The sequence below is a fragment of the Mus musculus genome, chromosome 17 (assembly GCF_000001635.26).
Source record: "Mus musculus strain C57BL/6J chromosome 17, GRCm38.p6 C57BL/6J".
In the NCBI taxonomy this organism is placed as follows: Eukaryota; Metazoa; Chordata; class Mammalia; order Rodentia; family Muridae; genus Mus; species Mus musculus.
Genome location: NC_000083.6, coordinates 12,794,733 through 12,818,326, shown reverse-complemented (window position 1 = coordinate 12,818,326; position 23,594 = coordinate 12,794,733). Strand labels below are relative to the sequence as shown.

At 45.1% G+C, this 23,594-nt stretch overlaps 1 long non-coding RNA gene across 4 annotated transcripts in view; it reads right to left on the bottom strand.

Annotated features, from left to right (window-relative positions):
- Positions 1–23,594, bottom strand: part of Airn (antisense Igf2r RNA) — a 118,574-nt gene that overhangs the window by 41,558 nt on the left and 53,422 nt on the right. For 2 of the 4 annotated variants that reach the window (NR_027784.1, NR_002853.2), the window contains one exon: positions 2,770–3,831. The exons of the other annotated variants lie outside the window; for them this stretch is intronic. This is a non-coding gene — a long non-coding RNA (antisense Igf2r RNA). Of the gene's footprint in view, positions 1–2,769; positions 3,832–23,594 lie in introns of those variants that run through there. 4 annotated transcript variants of the gene reach the window in all.

Sequence of the window (23,594 nt, the reverse complement as noted above, 5' to 3'; positions counted from 1 at the left end):
TGAATCGTCTCTCCAGCCCGACCACTGATCAGTGTTTGAAATGTGTCTACTGTGACTGCTGCAGCTGTATGCAAGCTCCACTTTCAGGGATTTCCCCGCTCCCTGTGGACTTTATTTAGTGACTCCTGCCCGTGCCCCCTTAGATGGCTTCCCATTCTCCCTGCCCTGGGAACACTTTGCCACACATGGTTTTAGCCTCAGTGGGAACCAACCTATTTTAAACTGTCTACACTGTACAGACATTTTTAGAATCTTGTCAGGTTAGGAGGAAATCGTTTAGAACCACTGTTGCATATTTTCTAAGGTGAGTCATATGACATGTTTAATTATGTCTGAATAAAGTTGGGTGTTCTTTTATGTCCCTTGATGGGAGGAATGAAAACGGAGTTTCTACCACCCATGTAACATGCTGACATTAAGTATTTGCTTCCCTGCGCTCTCCCTCCCTCTTTGAAAATCATCTTGTATGTGTGTGCCTGAACATTTGTGTATGTGAATGTGTGCATGCATTTTTCACGGTGTGTATGGAGGTAGGGAACAACCTCAGGCATTGATTTTAACCTTCCACCTGCTTGACACAGGGCCTCTGCTGTTCGCCACTGGGCATGACAGGCTAGCTGGCCGTGAGCCTCCAGAGAGTCTCCTGTGTCCATCTCTCTGTAGAAACACTAGTGTTACAGACACTTGCTACTGAGTTCACCCAGCTTAGTATGGGCTGGAGGGGTTCAAGCCCAGTCTTCACACTTATATGGCAAATGCTTACCCACCAAGCCATATCTTCAGCCCATTCAGTCCTGTCTCTTGTACATATTCCATGACTGATATCTTCTCTATATGTTAGAAGTGGCCACAGCCCAACTTAGTGTTGATGAACTTGGGATGGATCTTCTACAGAGCCTGCTATTTATTGGGTCTGCACCATTAAGGACTTACGTAGGGTACACAAGTACTTCCTGGTCCCCACCATACAGCTTTCAGCATGACAGAGACATCTGTCACTTTGCCATAATAGGGTTGATGCTCCTATCAGATAGGTCATAGTTGGTGGGGGCACTGTTCTTGACTAGCTCGCTGAGCTGGAAATTGAAGCCCTGACCAATCTATTGTCGGCCTTGCTGCTGATTGCAGCTCAGTGATGGTAGCCTATCTGTTCAGTTCATGCTAGAGAAGGCTACCAGGGCTGTGTGTCAGCCTTCAACACAGGTAACTTTGCATGACCTTTGGTGTGTCAGTAGCTGGTGACCTCTTTGCTCCTGGTCAGCCTGATGCCGTCAACCATCGCATCCTTAGGGAACACCTTGTTCCTGGAGATTCTGTGGCTGCCGCCTCTCCAGGTCAGGTCCAGGTTTTTTCAGCTAGAGTGCCCTCTTTACCTTACTCCCCCCAAGGCAGGTCTTCTGGTGGACAAGAAGCAGGCATACTGGCTGGTGAGATGGCTCATCCAGAGGTCATGAGTTCAAATCCCAGCAACCACATGGTGACTCACAACCATCCATAATGAGAGGAAAAAAAAAGAAAAGAAGCAGGCATACCTTAGTATGAGTGATACTGTGGGTGACCAGATCTTATGGAAGTGGCCTTTGCATTTGTTGCTGATACACTCGGCAGAGAAAGTTTTGGTGCTCTTAGGTTGAAGAGTGCTGCACAGCACACATGCCTGCAACTACCACAGAGGTGCTTCCATGGTGCCCTCAGCCTCCACAACTTTCTTGTCCACTTGGGTCCTGATCTGTTAATTTCCCAGACAAAGTAGGTCATCACAGCTCGTGAGACCAAAAAGACTATGAGGTGGGCAGACTTGGGAAGGTCCTCCTTGGGAAAGTCCTTAGCTTGTATTCTATGGCAAGCATCCCCAGACACCATGTCTGAGAGCAGAACTTCTGAGATGTCTTGTAGGGTTGTTTGCCTGTGTCTACTCTGACACTGGGTGGAATGCTGGGAGTTTGACTGTGCTTACCCCATGCCGCCACTGCTGAGGTGGGTGCTGAGCTGTAGGAAAGTGGCAAGACACAGATCTGGGGGTGGGAAGGTGCAGTCTGAGACATGGGAAATTGGAGCTGGCTTGGGGTCCCTGGGCCTGTGACAAGGCTGGGGCTGTGGGGTTCTTCTCAGACTCTTGGATATCCAGGCACCACTGGGAGTCACCAAAGAGCAGAGAACAGAGTGTGGGATCCGTGGGCTGGTATACCATCTAGCCTGGGGCTGGGGCACAAGGCTTGTCTCATGTGGTGATTGTCTTTATCTAGGTGGAGGCAGGCTTGGTGGCTGTTGTGGCGTAGAGGGGCCTTCTACGGGAGATTAGGCTAAGACTCTGTAGGTGAAGGCCTCCTTCATGGCTCCTCACTGCAGATCTTGATGAAAAGATACAGCCCATGGTTCTAAACAGTTTATTGTCATGGCAGAAAATGGATTCGTAAAACTATATCTCACTTTTCAGGGTGGGCCTGAGATTAAATACCTTTTGCAGGCAAGAACGGGAAGGGAAGCTTATTGGCTAAGCACTCCTCTGCCTCTAGGTACCTCATTAGAACGGGGAACTCTGTTTTGGGCAGACGTGACCATAGGACAGGTTTCTTTTATGTGAGAAGCATGGCACGTGTTCCAAATCAGGAGTCTGGCAGGGAGCTAAGAGTCACCTAAGCCTCAGGTGTGTGACCACCGAGTCTCTGGGTCTCGACCTGCTCTACCTTACCAAACTCCCTGGCATGGTTTTACACCCACATCATGTCACCCACATCATGTCATCCAGCTTGGCCTTAGAGGAGCTATATTTTTTTAAGACCCTGTTGAAATTTTATTTGGAATCATATTACATATATAGATTACTTCTGGGGAAAGAAGTGTGTCTTTAGGATATTTAGGGTATTTTCAGACATGTGTTTAAAATCTTTCTGTAGTTTTCTAATGGCCTGGCAGGTATTTTGTGAGATGCATTTCTAAGGTGGTTTCCGAGTCTTCTTCTTTTTTTTTTAGGTTGAAGGGTTCTTTGGAAAGTCAGTTGTGTTGGATGGTGTTTTGCTGGGACAAACACATGAAGGAGTTTTTCCCTGAAGTGGACACAGGTGAAAGGATGTTTTGCTAAGGCAGACTTGTGAAGGAATGTTTCACTGAAGCAGACACGCGTGAAAGGATTTTCTGCTAAAGCAAGCACGTGAAAGGACACATGGTGACGGATTCTTCATTAACAACACACAAGTATTGGTCTGCCTTAAATTGTGTAGTTGAGCGCCATTTGTCAGGACTCCAGAAATCGAAATACACCAAAAAAACCTTCTGGTAGTATGCTGCGGCTTCTTGCAGCTTCTGAGGACTTGGGTCAACTGGCAGAGTGATGTCAGCTGATATAGACTCGTGGAGTTTTGCTAAGACAGACTCACATGCTGAGGCAAGAGCTGTGGAGAGCACGTGATTTTTGGAGGGAGTGTAAATAGGACTGAGAGGGGCTTGCTTGTAGAGCTAGCTCTGCAATACTTCTTGGTCTCTCATCTTTGATGATCTTTGCTTCACTGAGAGAGGCACAGCAAAGAACTCCTGGTGTCCCTGTTGGTTCTGGTCCCTCCTGCTGACTTGTGCTGATCTGGCTGAGGCCTGGATGTCCCTGTTAGGTGATGGCACTACTGCTGATTCATGTTTGCTCTTCGGACTCTCCCGAACTGGACTGCTGGTGTATCTGTGAAGTGTTTGCAAGTGGATCAAGCTGCTGTTGCTGACCTGTAAACCAAACTGCCGATTTCCTGATAACACAGATGAGAGCTGCTTCAAAGAACCACTTCTAAACAGGTCCACTTCCCCCATGTCCTTTCTTTTCCACTACCTCTGGTAGGTGGTGGGCTAGAAGAAAGGTTAAAGCATTTGAGAACTGTCATTAAAAGTAGGTTTTGAAAAATTAAAGCTTACAGTAGATTACGATAAAACACACATTAAGAAATTACTTTTGCTAAAAACAATAAGAACAAAAGCCTCACTTTGGCCCCACAGAATAACTACAAGCAGGGTGAAAGTCTGTCTGCTCTGCCTGAATTTGTACCTGTCTCCTTCACTTTGAGCCACCTGCTCCCCTCTGCAGATAGGCATGTCAATCACCTTGTAAGGTGGGTCTATTTAAAAAACAGTAATCCCTGGGCAGTGGTGGCACACAGCTGCCTTTATTGACAAAAACAAACAAGCCAGTAATACCCCATCTACCTCATTCTCCTTCAAGGCTGAAGGCACAAAGATACCTGAGAGCCGGAGAAACAGTTCCATTGGTAGAGCAGTCACCTGGCAACCTGCCCTATTTCCTATCACCAGCAGTGCATAAAACCAGGCATGGTGGCACTTTTGTTTCCTAAGATTCTATGAGAAAAAGAAAAAGATAAAGGGACAAAGCCATAAACAGGTTAATTAAAGCTCAGGCCAGCCCTCAGATGAACCTGGTGTCAGGAGAGCTCCTACTTGTGCCCTCCCCATTCCGCACTGATCAATCCGTTCCTTTCTGTGAGCTTTACCACTGTTCATCAATCAGCACTTGAGATGGAGGCTGAGCCTGGGCTGGTGGGGTTGTAGGAGCCAGGACAGCCACCCGACTTCTGCTTACGGGTGGTGTTTCATTTTATGAATAGTGCTTCCTAACTGTTAGCAGTGAGTCAAGTTCAAAGGACTTGTATTGCTTGTTGCAGAGGGATTTTAATCCAGCAACATGGCTACTCTGGCTGGAATACAGACACACCATTAGTACACACCTTTAATCCCAAACAATGAAGGTGAAGTTAGTTTGTAGAAGGAAGCAGCCATGTTTGAAAGTGATGTCTAATTCAGTAGCAAACAAAGTGATGAATCAGAGAAAGATTTGACACAATAGGATCTGCCCAATCCTCATGAGAACAGAGAGGAAAGTGACATGACTTAAGAGAGAGCAGCACAGAGAGAGAAGACAGTGTTACTGGGACAGCTGTACAGAGACAGGCTGCAGAGAGAAACTAAGCTAGACATAAGTGAATACAGAATGAGCCAGAGAATGAGAAGGAGCCAGAAGATTAGAACAGATTGCCAAAAGTAGTATGAGGCCAAGCAGAGCAATTCAGTCAGAAGCTGAAAGAAGCCAGTTTGAACCAGTCAGCATGAAGAGGAGTTTTGAACCAGAACTGTGGAGTTGACCAGCCAGCCAGAGTTCAAAAGCACTAGAAAGGGTAAGCAAATTCAGCAGTAAGTCTCAGGCTAAAAACATTCGAGGTTAGATAAGACTGTATAGAGGGGAGAAGCTTCAGGGCTAGGCCTCGGTTAGCAGACTGAGCCTCCTAGATGACAATTACATCAGGCAAATAAAAATAAAATTTACAGTTTGTAGCCCCCCTCCTTTTGGTATGGTTGATAATTTGGGGTTGAATTCTAAATACTGAATATCATAAATTGTCAGGACTCCTTTGTTCATATAATGAAGGTTGTGGACTCCTTAGAAATCCATAAAAAAAACCCTACTCCTGGAATTACAGAGACTAATTATACAGCAATACAATTCTGTTCACAGATCCTTGGGGGAGCCCATGAATCTCCAGGCTCTGTAGAAGTCTTGGGTAGAGAGAGGTTTCTTGCAAACTCCGGTGGTGTGCATAGCATCTGGGAATGAGCTACAGCTCAGAAGTCTTTGTCCATCTCTGGTTGGCCCTAGCTTGCTTGGGTGCATCCTTCCAGGAGGCCCTTTGATGCTAGATATCTTTGAACCACAAGTAAATCCCAACCACCCAGAGTATGGGGGCAGATTGCATTTGGCAAAAGCAAACACACTCCACAGATGATAGCCTCAGACAGACGGCGGCTATCAAGACATTTAATCAGAGGGCTCTGGCATTTCAGAATTTGAGGGTTTGGAGTTTTGTTGGCTTTGGGGAATAGGCAGAACTTAATAAGCCAATAAATTATTCTTCAGCTCTCTGGTGCAAGCTGTAAATAGCCTTTGACAGGTTCTGCCTGTCATCTTATGAAGAGCATTAACCCTCTCTCTAACATCTTTTTCTGAAGGAAAAGCATTTCCAAATATACATATTAATTACAAAATAATAAGACAAATGAAAGATTACAAAGGCAGTTGCATTTTTTCTTTTTCCGGAATCAAAAAGAATTGTTTAAAATATTTTTAAAGTACATTTTTTTAAACTTTTTATTAATTTACATTGTGTTTTGGCAACAGGCAAATTCGGCTTCTTACCAAATAGTGACTGGAGGGGGAATGTCACTGTTTAAATTTAGAGATCTTAATCATTTAGTTGGGAAGCAATTTTGCCTCTCTCTCTCTCTCTCTTTGAAAGCATTGCTGAAACCAGAGCATTATAGTCTTGCTTAAAAGGAAACAATAATAAATATAATCGAGGGTTTTCCATAACACGTAATTGCAATCACGGGGCCTGCTGGAGAAAAAAATATATCCTCCACATGATGTAGTCAGTCTAATATTATTTACCATACCTATTTAAATTAGCTCAAACCTTCATCAAGCATGTTCTATATGCCATGCACTGTGCTAAACACGAATACTGCAATATTGGCTAAGAGTCTAATTTTTATAGCAGGCTTATATGCTTTGTGCTAAGCACACCAACAAGCCAGGGCCCTGAGGCCCAACAAAACAAAACACAACTTGAACATATTTATTTTCGAGTTTAAAAATCCTATGTGTTTGTGCATGTGTGGGCATGTGTATGTGTTTGTGCATGTGTGGGCACGTGTATGTGTTTGTGTGTGTATGGGTGCTTGAGGTATGGGTGTCAGATCACCTGGAACTGGAATTATAGGTGGTTCTGATCTGCCCTGCTTCAATGCCGAGACCAGAGCGTGGCCCTCTGACAGCAGTACAAGCTCTTAACTGCTGAGTCGCCTTTCTAGCTCCCTAGCCCAAATCTTTTTAAAGATGTGGTTATTGTCAATGGGAGTGCAGTGAATTTTGCATTCAGAAGAATGCAGACATTGTTTTTACCTCCACTCTTCCCCCTTTCACCCATAGTTGACCCACAATACCCTGGACATGGATAGAAATCCAAGGGGCTTGGGAATGGACTTGGTGCAGAAGTCAAGGTGATATGAGGCATTTTCCCAAGCACATGGCTGGAACAAGAAGGGTGAAAAGCAGTCTTCTGGTTTTGGACTATCCTGGGTGGTGGTTCAAGATTTGGTGGCTGAAGAAGTGCTTGGTGACAGGAGCCTGGTATAGCTGTCCCCTGAGAGGCTTTGCCAGTGCCTGACCAATACAGATGGGGATGCTCGAAGCCAGCCATAAGACTGAGCATGGGTTGTGGGGGCAATGGATGAGTTAGGGGAAGTGACTTTAAGGAGCTTAAGGAGATTGCAACCTCATAGAAAGAACAACAATATCAACAAACCAGACCCCGCCCCCCACCCCCACCCCCCAAGATCTCTCAGGGACTAAACCACCAACCAAAGAGTACACTCCAGCTTCATATGTAGTAGAGGCATCAATGGGAGGGGAGGCCCTTGGTCCTATGGAGGTTTGGTGACCCAGTGTAGGGGGATGCTAGGGCGGTGAGGCAGAATTGGGTGGTTGAGTTGGAAAGGGGGATGGAATGGGGGCTTGTGGAGGGGAAACTGGGAAGAGGAAGAACATTTGAAATGTAAATAACCAATTAAAAAAATTTTCGTGGCTGATGCAGGGAGAGGTTATACCACAAGGGGGCACTATTGCTGCATACGTTTCAAGGCGGTGCTGTGGCAGGGCTGGCTAAAGATCTGCTCCTAACAAAGGACGTCCAGAGACTGTAATCAGGAAGGCTACCCGGAGAGGACAAGCCAACTCCTCCACAGAAGGAGAATAGGAGACTAAGTTTGTCGTGGGAAGGCTCTAGACTAGAGCATTTCAAAGGATCAGGGCACGTGGGAACCTGTGGAGACTGACTTGACAAATCCACTGGACTGACTTAGGCAGCTCAAGCATTTAGCTAAAAATTAATCTGTACCGTTTGAGGAGATTGCTGGGTGAAATCACGAGTCTGCAGGCTGAGCTGGGCAATATGTTATCTCTGAAGTAGTCAGGCCCCATTCAGTCTGCTGCAGGCCCCAATAAGAAAGACTTAAAGAGAGAACTTGGGGACTGCCTGACTCTTTGAGCTGGGACAGTGGCCTTCTGCTGCAGGGCTCTGCCGGTCTCCAGCGTCCTGTGCGCCAAGTGCACATCTTGGGAATTCTCAGCCTCCATAACTATGCCATGCAGTTAATATGCATGCATGTATATATGATTGTATCTATTATATACACATACTATGTGCTTTATTAGTGTATATACACTATATTAGTACACACATATGTCTGTATGTCTATAATATGTACACATGTTTATATATTCTTTTGGATTTATTTCTCTGGAGAAGCCAGACTATACAGCTTTTACAGAACAGCGTTTGTCTTATATACATAGGGTTAGGAGATGTTTGGCATAGTTTGTGAGCTTTGTAAAGTAGGCCGGCTCTAAATGGCTAAAACCATATTTGGCCTGGCAGACAGGCATAAACAACAGGGGAGATGTGGAGGACCATCACACAGGGCTCATTACAAAACAACCGTAAAGGGAAAGAGGAGGACCCTAAATTAGGAAAAGTCTCAACACTAACAGTTATCAATGCAATGAGCCGAGGGCCTTACATTCCAGATGAACTCCCTGTCACCCTTGCTTGTCCAGGTACAACAAGGGCTCAGCTAGCAATAGCAATAGGAACGAATAGAGTCACCGTGAAAAGCATCCTGGAAGGTCCCCCAAAAGTTAAATCTAGGGTACCATGGGATCCAGTCATTTTTCTAGTCCCATTCCCTAACAGACCAACAGACTCAAAGAGACCCTCATGTGTCCACGTTGTGAGCTAGCATCCTCATTTCTAGAACAGGTGCCTGTCAGAGAGGGACAGATGAGCAAGACATGGTCCATATGTGTATCAGGGAATGCAAGCCGCAACTTCTAATATACATACAGAGTCAGCCTTTGAGGAGACAAGAGTCCTGATCCATGCTTGGCCAGCAATGACCTCTGAAGCAATCCTGGATGGAATGAGGGGATTGTAAAAGGACAAACATCATATGATTCTATTTACCTGAATTCCCCTAGTAGCTAGACTCATGAGTCAGAGGGTGGAACAGTGGCGGCAAACCTGGAATCCCAGCACGGGGAAGGTGCTGAGCATTTCTGCTCTATGAATTTTAAGTCTTGCTATTGTGGGATGCTATGAGATGTTTGGGAGGACAATCCTGCCTGCTGCCTCTGGACTTCACATGGGCTGCTGAGCCTATGATCCTGACTGTGACCATCTCCCCCAGGCCTCCCCAGGCCAGGCTTCTTCATGATGGTGGCTGCGTTCCCTCTACAGTAGCAGCCAGTGCCAGTTGCCAGTGGCACCTCATGGATTCATGTTTCTGCTCTGTTTCCTTAGCCTACACTGCGAACATAGACAAGCAGAGACTACCCAAGTCACTTGGAAGGTCGAGGTAAGACGATCAGGAATTTGAGGCTAGCCTTGACTTGAGAGAGAGAGAGAAATAGAGAGACAGAGAGACAGAGAGGAACAGAGAGAGAGAGAGAGAGAGAGAGAGAGAGAGAGAGAGAGAGAGAAAGAGAGAGAGAGAGAGGGAGGGAGGGAGACAGAGAGACAGAGAGAGAGAGAGAGAAAGTACATGCTCACGAGAAGGCTTTAGGTAGGCCCTACTATTGGGAATGGGAGGGTGTTGGTGGTGCATTGAGGGTTTATCCTAGACAGCTTACCAAGAGCCTTATGTAGCTGGAGGGGTGTGTGTGTGTGTGTGTGTGTGTACCAGTCACATCACATTTGTACTAAATGAAGGGTCAATTCCAGCTTTGTCCCTTTGGCACCAATTACAGTAATTCCTCAACTCATCCGCGGGGGGAGGGGGGGGTTGGGGAGGGCTTCCCTTCTGATCTTTGTGATAAGAGTTGAGCAAGGTTTGTGATAGCTAAAATCCAGCACAAACTGTTTCAAATAGCCCTAGGGGATGCTGCATCTTTAAGGCAGCCAGGAAGGCAAGGGAAAGCCCAATGTGAGTCAAATTGCCCATCTCCAGCATAGGAGGGTGTGGGGGCTCATACCTATAAACGTAACACTTGGGAGGCAGAGACAGGAAGATTGGCAAAGCTTATGAAGCTAGCCTGGGCTACAAAGTAATTTTTAGGCCAGCCTGGGCTATGGTGTGATACTTTGTCTCAAAACAAAACAAAGTACCTTTAATTGTAGCACTTGAGAGGCAGGAACAGGCAGATATCTGAGTTTGAGGCCAGCTTAGTCTACTTAGTGAGTTCCAGGAGAGTATGGAGGTATGTAGGGAGGCGTCTCAAAAACAAAGAAACAAGCAACAAATATTGGGGCTGGAGAGACGGTTCAGCACTTAAGAGCACTGGACCGCTCTTGCATAGGACTTAGGTTGGTTCCCACATGGCAGCCCACAACTATTTGTAACTCCAGAGCCTGACCAATGCCCTCAGGCTCTCTGTGAACACCAAGCATCAGTGTGGCACACAAACATACATATAGACAAATACTCATACAGATTCTAAAAAACAACAAACAAACAAACAAAAACAACACAGGGCTGGAGAGATGGCTCAGCAGCTAAGAGCACTGACTGCTCTTCCGAAGGTCGTGAGTTCAATTCCCAGCAACCACATGATGGCTCACAATCATCCGTAATGAGATCTGATGCCCTCTTCTGGTGCTGTCTGAAGAGAGCTACAGTGTACTTATGTATGATAATAAATAAATCTTTGGGCCTGAGCAAGCAGGGACTGAGTGAGCAGAGTTGACTAGAGCAAGCAGAGGTCCTAAAAATTCAATTCCCAACAACCACATGAAGACTCACAACCATCTGTACAGCTACAGTATACTCACATACATAAAATAAATACAATAGATCTTTAAAACAACAACAACAAAAATAGGCCATGTGTGGTATCGCATGACTTTAATCCCAGCATTTGGGAGGCAGGGGCAGGTAGACCTCTGTGAGTTTGAGGCTAGGCCTGGTGTACAAATTGAGTTCCAAAACAGAGAAACCTACAGAAAAATCCTGTCTCAAAAACAAACAAGAGAAAAACAGAGAAAACAAAACAAACAAACAAATAAAAATCCTTAAAGCTGGGCGTAGTGGCGCACGCCTTTGATCTTAGCACTCGGGAGGCAGAGGAAGGTGGATTTCTGAGTTCGAGGCCAGCCTGGTCTACAAAGTGAGTTCCAGGATAGCCAGGGCTACACAGAGAAACCCTGTCTCAAAACAAACAAACAAACAAAAACCAAACAACAACAACAAAAAAAAAACCCTTTAAAAATTCCAAACATCAGCAGGGGGAAAAAAGCCATCTTACTAACATTGTTAGCAGTTTTGACAGATTTTTAACAGATTTTTAATGATGCTTAGTGCCTTCCAAGAGCCCAGAAAGATGTGGGTCCCCTGTTTTAACTTCATGGGCACTAGGGTCCACAGGTAACTGTGTCCTGACCTCAGGACACTGTTTTCTTGGCTGCTGCTGTCCCCAGAAGCATCCACTGTCCCCAAGGTGCAGGTCACATGAAGAAGGAAGGAAGCATGACCAGAGATGCTTCAGCTGTACAGAGCATGGCCCAGCATGAAGCTGGTGCCTGTGATTGCTCAGTTATTCCATTATACAGTCTCCAAGTGTTTTCCATTATACAGTCTCCAAGTGTTCTTCCCATGACCGCCCCACTTTATGAAGACCATTGATAGTGTAAACCTATAGGGAAGTATGTTATATATAGTGGTGCTGTTTGCTGAGCCATCGCTCCCGCACCATTTTCTTTTTTAACATGTCCCTCTTCCTTATTCTGTTATTCTTGTTTGTGGGTATATGATGGAATTCAGCCTCAACTCTACAAAAGCCAGTTGAGAACATTTGCAAAGGACAGTCGAGCAGCTGCTTCTCTTTCGGTAGCCTGCTCGTGTGAGGAAGATGGAGGCGGCCTCTCAGCCCTGCCATGGCTGTGTAACTCTTGAAAGGCATCACCCTCTCTGAGCCGATTGTTCTGTCAAAGTTAAATGGGTTGGGTCTCATGCAGAATCTTCGGTGGAAAGTTATCATTTGGTTATTGTTTGGAGGGTTTTACTTTATTTATTCATTTATTAAAGATTTATTTATCATTATATATAAATTCACTGTAGCTGACTTCAGATATACCAGGATAGGGCGTCAGATCTCATTATGGGTGGTTGTGAGCCACCATGTGGTTGCTGGGAATTGAACTCAGGACCTTCGGAAGAGCAGTCTGTGCCCTTACCCGCTGAGCCATCTCTCCAGTCCCACTTGATTTATTTTTAATTATGGTTTGAAGACCACACACTTTCTTTGAGGAACTGCTCTGTCTTTGTACTTATTTATAACTGATCCCTGAGGACCTTCAGATTTCTCTCTCTTCCTTCCCTTCCTTTCCCTTCCCTTCCCTTCCCTTCCCTTCCCTTCCCTTCCCTTCCCTTCCCTTCCCTTCCCTTCCCTTCCCTTCCCTTCCCTTCCCTTCCCTTCCCTCCCCTCCCCTCCCCTCCCCTCCCTCCCCTCCTCTCTCCCTCTCTTTCTTTCTCTTACACTCTCTTTCTTTCTTTCTTTCTTTCTTTCTTTCTTTCTTTCTTTCTTTCTTTCTTTCTTTCTTTCTTTCTTTCTTTCTTTCTTTCTGTGTGTGGGGGCGGTAAGGTTGAGACCAGATTTCTGTCTAGTCTTGGCTGTCCTGAAACTCACTTTGTAGACCAGGCTCGCCTCAAACTCACAGAGACCCACCTGTGTCTATCTTTTGAGCCACCACCTTCCCATGGGATCTTCTGATTCCTGATTCTGCTCTGTAACAGTAGGGGAGTGAAAGGATGCTCCTTCGAGTGTGTAAGAATTAATGGGAGAAAAACAGTAGCAGGAAGTGACTGCACACACTTGCAGTCTTAGCACTCAGAAGGCAGAGGCAGGAGGATCACAGTGCTTGAGGCCATTCTGGTCTACAAAAGAAGATGGAATGGCTGGGTGACATAGGAGAATCTTCTGTAAGCCTCTGTCTGACTCAGCTGGGTTCTGGGCTCTGGCCTTGACACAGGCTGCTATTCATCTGAGGCTAAATGGTGGAGATCTGTTCCTGGGATCCAGCAGGTCATGGGCAGAACACACTCATTTTTAGCATCAAGCCACAGCTTTGGTTGCTGATGGGAAGCTGCTCAAAGTTACTAGAGTTTGCCTGTGGCTCCTTGCCATGGTCAGTAGGTAGGCCTTCTCTATTGTGGTCATTTCAGAACAGCTTCCTCAAGTCCTGCCTGTCTGTTCATAAGATGAAGTCTTATTTATGTGGGCACTTAATCATGGAAAGATACTTTGTCACTTCTGGAATAATCTGTTGTTACAGTATGAGTCACAGATCCAATTTCAGCAAAGGCACAAACTCCTGAGGTGGGTGTCCTGGGAGGGGACTCCCAGTAACCCCCCCCCCCCCAGCACATTCTCCCCTGGACCTCTGTCATAGATGAGTGAATCTGGCAGATGAGTGAATATTTGGTTTCTTCCTGGTCTTTCTAGGAATCACCTCCAAGGCTTGGGATGGCTCTGTGCTTGTCTGACACACTCTGAATGGTTCTTGTGGTTTTGCTGTGGTCACAAGCCCAGAGCTGAGGTTCAGGGAAGACTAAACCATCATGGGTTCCACTCAGCTAGAAGAAGCCTCACTGGGCTCAGGGTTGGCTGCCCTGTCATTTTAACACTGTGTATCTTTTTTTTCATTCATTCATTAAATTAATTAATTAATTTTTGGGGGGGGTTGTTGTTGTTTTTCAAGACAGGGTTTCTCTGTATAGCCCTGGCTGTCCTGGAACTCACTTTGTAGACCAGGCTGGCCTCGAACTCAGAAATCCGCCTGCCTCTGCCTCCCGAGTGCTGGGATTAAAGGCGTGCGCCACCACGCCCGGCCACCACGCCTGGCAGATACTTTCTTTATATACATTTCAAATGCTATCCCAAAAGTTCCCTATACCTTCTCCACGCCCTGCTCCCCTAACCACCCACTCCCACTTCTTGGCCCTGGCATTCCCCTGTACTGGGGTATATAAAGTTTGCAATACCAAGGGGCCTCTCTTTCCAGTGATGGCGACTAGGCCATCTTCTGCTACATATGCAGCTAGAGACACGAGCTCTGGGGGTACTGGTTAGTTCATATTGTTGTTCCACCTATAGGGTTGTTCAGCTCCTTGGGTGCTTTCTCTAGCTTCTCCATTGGGGGCCCTGTGTTCCATTTTATAGATGACTGTGAGCATCCACTTCTGTATTTGCCAGGCACTGGCATAGCCTCATATGAGACAGCTATAACAGGGTCCCTTCAGCAAAATCTTGCTGGCATATGCAATAGTGTATGCGTTTGGTGGCTGATTATGGGATGGATCCCCAGGTGGGGTAGTCTCTGGATAGTCCATCTTTTCATCTTAGCTCCAAACTTTGTCTCTGTAACTCCTTTCATGGGTATTTTGTTCCCTATTCTAAGGAGGAATGAAGTATCCACCCATCCCTCTTCTTGATTTTCTTGTGTTTTGCAAATTGTATCTTGGGTGTTCTATGTTTCTTGGCTAATATCCACTTATCAGTGAGTGCATATCTAATGACTTCTTTTGTGATTGGGTTACCTCACTAAGGATGATATCCTCCAGATACATCCATTTGTCCAAGAATTTCATAAATCCATTGTTTTTAATAGCTGAGTAGTACTCCATTGTGTAAATGTACCACATTTTCTGTATCCATTCTTCTGTTGAGGGACATCTGGGTTCTTTCTAGCTTCTGGCTATTATAAATAAGGCTGCTATGAACATAGTGGAGCACATGTTCTTATTACCAGTTGGAACTTCTTCTGGGTATATGCCCAGGAAAGGTATTGCTGGGTCTTCTGGTAGTATTATGTCCAATTTTCTGAGGAACCTCCAGACTGACTTCCAGAGTGGTTGTACAAGCTTGCAATCCCACCAGCAATGGAGAGAGTGTTCCTCTTTCTCCACATCCTCACCAGCATCTGCTGTCACCTGAATTTTTGATCTTAGCCATTCTGACTGGTGTGAGGTAGAATCTCAAGGTTGTTTTGATTTGCATTTCCCTGATGATTAAGGATGTTGAACATTTTTTCAGGTGCTTCTCAGCCATTCGGTATTCCTCAGTTGAGAGTTCTTTGTTTAGCTCAGAACCCCATTTTTAATGGGGTTATTTGAATTTCTGGAGTCCAGCTTCTTGAGCTCTTTGTATATATTGGATATTAGTCCCCTATCAGATTTAGGATTGGTAAAAATCCTTTCCCAATCTGTTGGTGGCCTTTTTGTCTCATTGACATTGTCTTTTGCCTTACAGAAGCTTTGCAATTTTATGAGGTCCCATTTGTCAATTCTTGATCTTACAGCACAAGCCATTGCTGTTCTGTTTAGGAATTTTCCCCCTGTGCCCAGCTTTTCCCTACTTTCTCCTCTATTAATTTCAGTGTTTCTGGTCTTATGTGGAGGTCTTTGATCCACTTAGACTTGAGCTTTGTTCAAGGAGATAAGAATGGATCAATTTGCATTCTTCTACATGATAATCGCCAGTTGTGCCAGCACCATTTGTTGAAAATGCTGTCTTTTTTCCACTGGATGGTTTTAGCTCCCTTGTCAAAGATCAAGTGACCATAGGTGTGTGTGTGGATTCATTTCTGGGTCTTCAATTCTATTCCATTGATCTACCTGTCTGTCATTGTACCAGTACCATGCAGTTTTTATTACAATCGCTCTGTAGTACAGCTTAATGTCAGGCATGGTGGTTCCACCAGAGGTTCCTTTATTGTTGAAACACTGTGTATCTTGTGAGACTTTCTTCCTGGGCAAAGCTATACCAGGAATCTAGAAACTCAATTGGTATCCACATGGGGCAAAGTCCTGTGCTCTTTTGAGTTCTTGCTTTGGAGGCTCATCCCTGGTATGTGATAGGCGTTTTCAGAATGCCTTTGTCAGCAGGGTTCCAATTCTCAGTTTCTGGGTGAATGGGCACACATGTTCCACTTGTACACAAAGCACAGTGATTCCTGGTAGTGACTTTAGAGTATAATCTCTCTTTGTGTTTTACGACGTGCCACAAACATTAAGCATCTCTGGGCTCTTCTCGGAAGGGACGTTCTGTATCTCTGACACATGAGCGAGAGTAATGTGGTCAAAGTTAGTTGGGAAGAGAAACATCTGGGAGAGTGAGGGCGCTGAGAGGGGCTGGGGGTGGGGGTGATTAAAACCCTTCTGCTTTGTGGAGCCCCGTGAGAACCGTTTTACAGCTTGAAGAAATAAACACACATTTCCAGCCAGACAGGAGCATCTGGAAGGTTGGAAGCCAATGGCTGTGTTGCAGTTGGGAAGATATTATAGGGATGACTATTTTTTAGAATCCAGTGTTTCACAGCAATTGTAATAAACTTTCCCTGGCTGTTCTTCTAAATGACTACTTTGATATATATATATATATATATATATATTTTTTTTTTTTTTTTAAAGAGAGATTCCCATTTCAGACTAGTTTTATGCTTATTGGCAGATTGCAAAGATCATTCAGGAGGCCCTATAAACCCCACTTCCCTTACATTTTGTCTAATGATTTCCAGTTGCATATGAACCTGGATCCTCTGCAAGATCAGCAAATGCTCTTGACTGCTGAACCATTTTCTCTAGCCCTGATAAGCGTTATTTTTTTTTTTTAATCTATCCAATTTTATAATGGGCAGAGATTTGAGCAAATACTTTAGCATAGGAAGTAAACAGATGGCAGATAGCTAGGCATGGTAGTCTATGCCTGTTACCCTAGCACTTGAGAAGCTGAGGGAGGAAGATTAGCATAAATTGGCTGGGCGTGGTGGCGCACAGCTTTAATCCCAGCACTCGGGAGGCAGAGGCAGGCGGATTTCTGAGTTCGAGCCAGCCTGGTCTACAAAGTGAGTTCCAAGACAGCCAAGGCTACACAGAGAAACCCTGTCTTGAAAAAAACAAAAAACAAACAAACAAAAAAAACCCAACCCAAACAAACCAAAAAAAAAAACCCACCCCAAATTACTGTCCCCAAAAGATATATAGACTACAAATAAGACAAAGTAGAATATCCAAGATTAGATGTAATTAATTCAAATACCGACTAAAACCAATGAGATACCACTCACCCTCATTAAGATAAATTAAAACATACTAACAAAGAAGATATGGAAGAACTCTGTTCCTTGGGAATGAAAGAATCATGCAAACATTTTTTAAAAGGTCTAATTGTTTAGCAGAGTCTTAAGCATGGCCACCATATGCTCAATCTACCCAATGCCAGGTAGTTGTTCCAAAGAAAAGACAGTACTAATCCAAAGACAGGGAGAGGGATCAACCCTGGAACATCCCCACAGTGGAAAATTACTTAGTAACACAGACGAATGAGCTAGCGGGCCCCATGCAACAATATATAACTATGCTGAGTGGGAGGATTCTGACAAAGGACTACATATTGTTGTAGGATTCCATTTCTGCTCTAGAAAATGATGGAAACACCAATGTCTGCTTGGTGGACACTGGAATGGACTACACTGGAGAGACAGAGGGCCATTCTGGGGGATTGTGCTGATGGTCTCAGGGGCCTTTGTATGCTTCAAAAAATGGCAAATTTTCTGCTATAGGCAATCTGTGTGTCAACAAGTTACGGCTTACTAATGATACTTTAATAATCTTCTGTTTGTGTGTTTGCTTTGTTTGCAGAGACAAGATGTCATGTACCCAGACCTCAAGATGTCTGTATAGCAGAGCATGGCCCTAAACTTCTGATTCCCCCCACCTCTGTCTTCCTTAGTGCTGGGATTACAGGTATGTACTGCCATACTCTGTTTATGTGTGGTTGGGAATCAACATAGTACCATGTGTGTGCTAGGCAAGCAATCTACTGAGTTATATACCCAGCTGTGAAGTATGTGTGTGTGCACTCATGCACATTTGTGCATGTGAGCACACCTTAGCTGTCTCTTTTATCATAATCCTTAAGTTTTTTGAGGCATGGTCTCTTTTAGAGCTCTGATAATGTGATCGACAATCTTGTGCTACTTATATGACATGGTCTCTCACTGAACCTGGACCTCACTTTTGTACTAGGCTAGTGATTAGCAAGCTCCAAGTATCTTCCTGTCTCTGTCTCTGCCTCTCCAGCATCCGTGTGGACCATGCCTGGCTCTTTTTAATGTGGGTGTAGAGATACATCCTTATCCTTCCCCAGCAAGCCCATATCCATCCACTGAGCCGTTTCCATAGCCCTCCAAGCTCATCCCCAGCAAGCCCATATCCATCCACTGAGCCGTTTCCATAGCCCTCTAAAGCCCTTTTTTTTTTTTTTACTTTTAATGATTGAATTTGTTTTTGTCTATGTATATGTATGAATGCACATATGAGTATGGATGGCCATAGAGGCCAGAAGAGGATTTCATGGAGCTGAAATTACAGTTGGAATTCTGTGAGTCACCCAGTGTGGCTGTGGGAATCAAATGCCTGCCCTCTGGAAGATTACCACTTAGCTATCTCTCCGGGTCCACCCCTCAAAGCTTTTAAAATGATAATATGAAAATTCTTCACTGAACCATTGCCAAGAAATTTTATTGCAAAATTCCTTTTTATCAAAGTAAGATAAGACGGTGCCAAAAGCTGCAAACCAAAGGGAGCCAGCTGCTCCAGGGAGGGGGGCTTTCTGTCTATGAGCCTTCTGCAGAGGGATGGGCTCGGCTGGATGGAGAGTGTGCGGCACTTGGCAGAGCACACAGGTACCATCCATCTCTTAGCTGTGCGGCCCTGTTCTCCCAGGGCTTCCTAGGAGCCTGATGTCCTATTGTACAGTGTGCTCTGAGTTCTGCAGTATCACCACTAGGGATAGCGTGTGCTTAGCAGTCGAAAGCCCTCGGCCTCTATATGCTTGGGCTTGATATGTGGAACTTAGCAACCCTGAAATCTGCATCTGCAGGGCAGGTCCACATAAAATTAACCTCTCTCTGCATGTGTGTATCTCTGTGTATCTGTGCGTGTTGTGTTGTGTTTTGTTTTGTTTTGTTTTGTTTTGTTTTGTTTTGTTTTGTGATGAGAGTCTTGCTATCAATCCTGGCTTGTCTAGAACTCACTATGTAGCCCAGACTGGCCTTGAATCTGTCAGTCTTCTACCCCTCAGCTTCCCAAATGTTAGAATTCATTCTCTAGGTACTTTTAGTCCACCAAGTCAGATATACAATATATAAGCAAATGTTTTTTTTTCTTTTTCGTGTGTGTGTGTGTGTGTGTGTGTGTGTGTGTGTGTATACTTGTGGAGGTCAGAGGACAGCCTTAAGGGCCATTCTTCCTCAAGTGCTGTCTAGCTTGTTTTTTACAACAGTCTCTGCTTGGCCTGGGGTATGCCAAGAAGACTGGGCTGAAAGGCTGGGGAATCAGCCAGCTTCCTGCCTCACCTTCCTAGTGCTGGAATTACAAGCACATGATCCTACGCCTTGCTTTGTTTTATATGTCGGTCTTGGGGAACTGAACTCAAGTCCTTGTGCCTGGACAACCTATTGGAGAGTAGAAGTCCACCACTCTTCTTGGCACCTTCTTCAGGGTAACTTCTAAGCTGAGGAGGCTTTATGTAGAACCTTGGGTGTGGGTGTGTGTGCAAATAATGGGAATTTTCTTAGCCTGGGCTACATGGAGATCTGGGGGCTAGCCTGGTCTACAAAGACAGGCCCCGTCTCAAACAAATGATAAGTTGCTTAACTCAAAGCGTTGTTGTAAAGATTAAATGTGTAGGTTCTTAGAGTAAGAGCCCAGTGAGTCTCTACTGAGTGATATTATCGTGTGGAGTTGGGACAGTGCTTATCCACTGTCCCCAGGAAAGCGGCCACTTGCCTCTCTGATCATTTCTCTTCAAGGGAAGAGCTGGAGAGGACTGGCTCGAAGGTCCATCAGGGAATCTCCTTGTTGCAGGCTCTATCAGTGATAAGAGCACATGTAAAGGCATCAAGTTTAGCCCCTCACAGGACATATTCTTCTAAAAAGCACTCCCTGTGGCAATGGTGGCATACGTCACTAACCCCGTGGCTGAAGTTCAAGGTCACACTGGGCTATGCAGTGAGACTACACCCCAAATCACAACAAAGTACTTTGACCAGACACTCAAAACCTAAAGCTAACCTTTGTGGTTTCTGGGGATGTTATCTGCTTGTTAAGTCCCAGACATGGACACCCCAAGAAACACTGTGGGACCTGCAGGTTGCGGAGAAACATGGGCTCATTCATGAAATGATCCCCAAAGCTAACTTCCTCTGGTTCACCAGGAGCCATGTAAGGCACTGGCTGCCCACAGTGCTGACCCCGAGGCAGGACTGTGTTCTTTTATGCTTCTGTTTTGAGATAGCTTCTCTCTGTGTTCTCTAGGCTGGTCTCACTCCAGCACGTGATTCTCCCAGGACAGCTGTATTCTGCTGCTCTGCAAGAGATCCAGCCTGCTGGGTCTGAGTCCCCCATCACATGCTCAGGAGGTAGGTGTTGCCTGTTGTCCAACACCTTTTGCAAAGAACAGCAAGACACAGAGCAGATAATCTGTAGGTCACACCAGCTCCTGTCAAAATTTCTTTGTGGGCACTTTCTATTCTCAGAGGAATGTCTAGTGATACCTATGATGTCTGGAAAAGGGCTGCAAGAATGTTGGACTGCAATGTTATTCTGCCATCTTGTGGTAATCACATTGTCAGGATCTATCTATCTATCTATCTATCTATCTATCTATCTATCTATCTATCATCTATCTCTCATCTCTCATCTATCGATCTACCTATTCTGCCTGCCTATCTATATCATCTTTCTATCTGTTTATTTATTGTGGACTGGAACCTAGAAGTTATCCAGGATATTTCCTTTTCTGAAAAGAAAAAAGTTCAGCCTTCCAGGATTCTTTATTAATAACCATTACACTCTATGAAGAATATGTTATCCAAACAGCAAATTATAGCAGAACGTGGTAGCAGACACCCATAATCCCATCTCAGGAGGCAGAGGCATGTTTGAGGTCAGCTAGTCTCTATAAGTGAGATCCTGTCTCAAAAAAAAAATCAAGTTATACTGAGATCAATTTTTTAAAACATATTTCTTAAATTTTATTCATATGGGTGTTTTGCTTATATTTTATGCCTGTGCACCATGTGTATGCCTGGTGTGAGTGGAAGTCGGAAGAGAGTGTCAGATGCCCCTGGAACTGGAGTTACAGACAGTTGTGAGCTGCCATGTGGATGCTGGGTATTGAACTCAGGTCCTCTAGAAAAGCAGCCAGTGCTCTCATCTACCAAGCCATCTCTCCAGCCCCTTAGAGTAATTTTAAAGTTGAGAATGGGGGTGCACACCCATTATAACCCCAGCATGTAGGAGGTGGAGGCAAGAGGACCATGGGTCAAGGCTGTCCTGGTCTCAAAAACAAACACAACTATCAGTCTCAGTTCTTGTGTGCGATAACCTCAAATGTTCGTTCAGTTGATGTCTGTTTGCTGTGTGGAGCAATGTTAGGCTTCCAGAGATAATGAGATATGATCTCTGCTTTCAGGGAGCTCTAAAAATGCTGAAAAAGGGCAACTTATATACACGTCTAAACTAGGAATGGTGGCATGGCACTCTCCTGCAACCCAAGTCACAGGAAGACAGAAGCAGGAGGGTCACTAGTTTGAGGCCAGCCTTGGCTTGACAGAGCCACTTGTCTAAAAATAAAAAAAGTTCAAATCTAAATTACAAGGCCCAAAGCATGCATTTGTTATAATAAGAGATACAATGGACTGGGGTTGAGACACTTTGGAAATCAGGCAAAATCTACTGAGAAAGGTGGCACTAGAGTCCCTCTAGGGAGTCACTATACCTTCTTGGGAAAACAGGGCATGGTGGGCCTGCCTGAAACTTCAGCATGTGAGGGATAGACACAGGCCAATCAGGAGTTGGAGGCCCGTCTAGCACACATGAGACCCTGTCATAAAGACAAACCAAAGGAGGCACATAGGAGGGTTCTAGGTAGAAACCTGTGGGTCAGTACAAAATTTTTGGATCAAGTACCACTATCCCAGTCATAGTACATAATTTTTTTCAGCTCTTTGAGGCAGAGTTTCTCTGTGTAGCTCTGACTGTCCTAGAAACTTACTTTGTAGACCAGGCTGGCTTAGAATTTACAGATCTGCCTGCCTCTGCCTTCTAAGGGCTGGGATTAGAGACGTGAACTAGTCCCATTGCCCAGCCTAGTCAAAGTATTGTATTTGTAAAATACTTGGACATAATTTAATGCACAAGTGGAAAGGAAGCTATTATGATTGGCTCTTGTGTTTTCTTCCCGCATCCCACAGGATTGTCAGGTCTGTTTACACACACACACACACACACACACACACACACACACACACACACACAGATAACCATACCCCCACACACACTCACATTCACTCACCCACCCACACCGGTGGCTTTAATGAGAAGGGTTATTTAAGATTATTCTGATGAGTTTTGTTTTAAAATTCAGTGTTCAGCAGGTAAAGGCCCTCACCACCAAACCTGATGTGGGCGGAGAGAACCAGTTCCTGTGAGGTAACCTCTGGCCTCCACTCGAAAGCTCCAGGTGGGCACATTCCCCTCCCCCAGCAAGATAAATAAATGTATGAGTGGTAAAACACTGATTGACTGAAAGTGAATAAGGGAGACAGGAGGGCGTCTGGGAAAGAGAGTGGGTCTGTTCTGCCTAAGCCAGGCGCTAATCCACAGCAGGGTATTGTTTATCTGTCTTCAGGAATCTGGAAATGTAACTAGGAACATCAGAAAAACCTCTCAGTAGAGCAGAGTCGACTGAGAGGTTGACAGCAAACTGGGGATCTGTGATGGTGTTCAGGAGGCACAAGGGAAAGAGAAGCGCACAGAGGCAAGGACAGACCTCAAAGGATGCAGATGCCTCTGGAACCCTGTAGCTTGAGGTGAACCTGAGATGAGGTTTTTCATCTGGAAGTGTCCTGACAGGGACAGACTGTTTGAGGACACCTTAGCAGTTTTGCCCAGTTATGGTGGCACACACACAGGATCTCAGGAGATAGAGGAAGGGAGATCAGGATTTCAACACTGTTCCCAGCTCCATAGGGAGTTCCCAGGCAGTCTATGTATCTCAAGTCCAGGGCTGAGACTCAAACCCTGGTCTCTTTGAGCACTAGGAAGTCTACCACCTACCTTTTTTTTTCCTTATTTTTTTAAAAGACTTATTTATTTATTATATGTAAGTACACTGTAGCTGTTTTCAGACACACCAGAAGAGAGTGTCAGATCTCGTTATGGATGGTTGTGAGCCACCATGTGGTTGCTGGGATTTGAACTCAGGACCTTATGAAGAACAGTCAGTGCTCTTAACTTCTGAGCTATCTCTCCAGCCCTACACCTCCAGCTCTAAGTGGGTCAGACCTCCTGAGGCATCTCCAGTGGCTGGGGGAGGCCTGGTCTGGAGGCAAAGACCATCAAGCAGCTATCCTGAGGGTGGCCTCGGAGATGGAAAAGAATAGACCGCTGATATTTTTCCTTGCCTGTGCGAACCCCGCGATGCCACATCA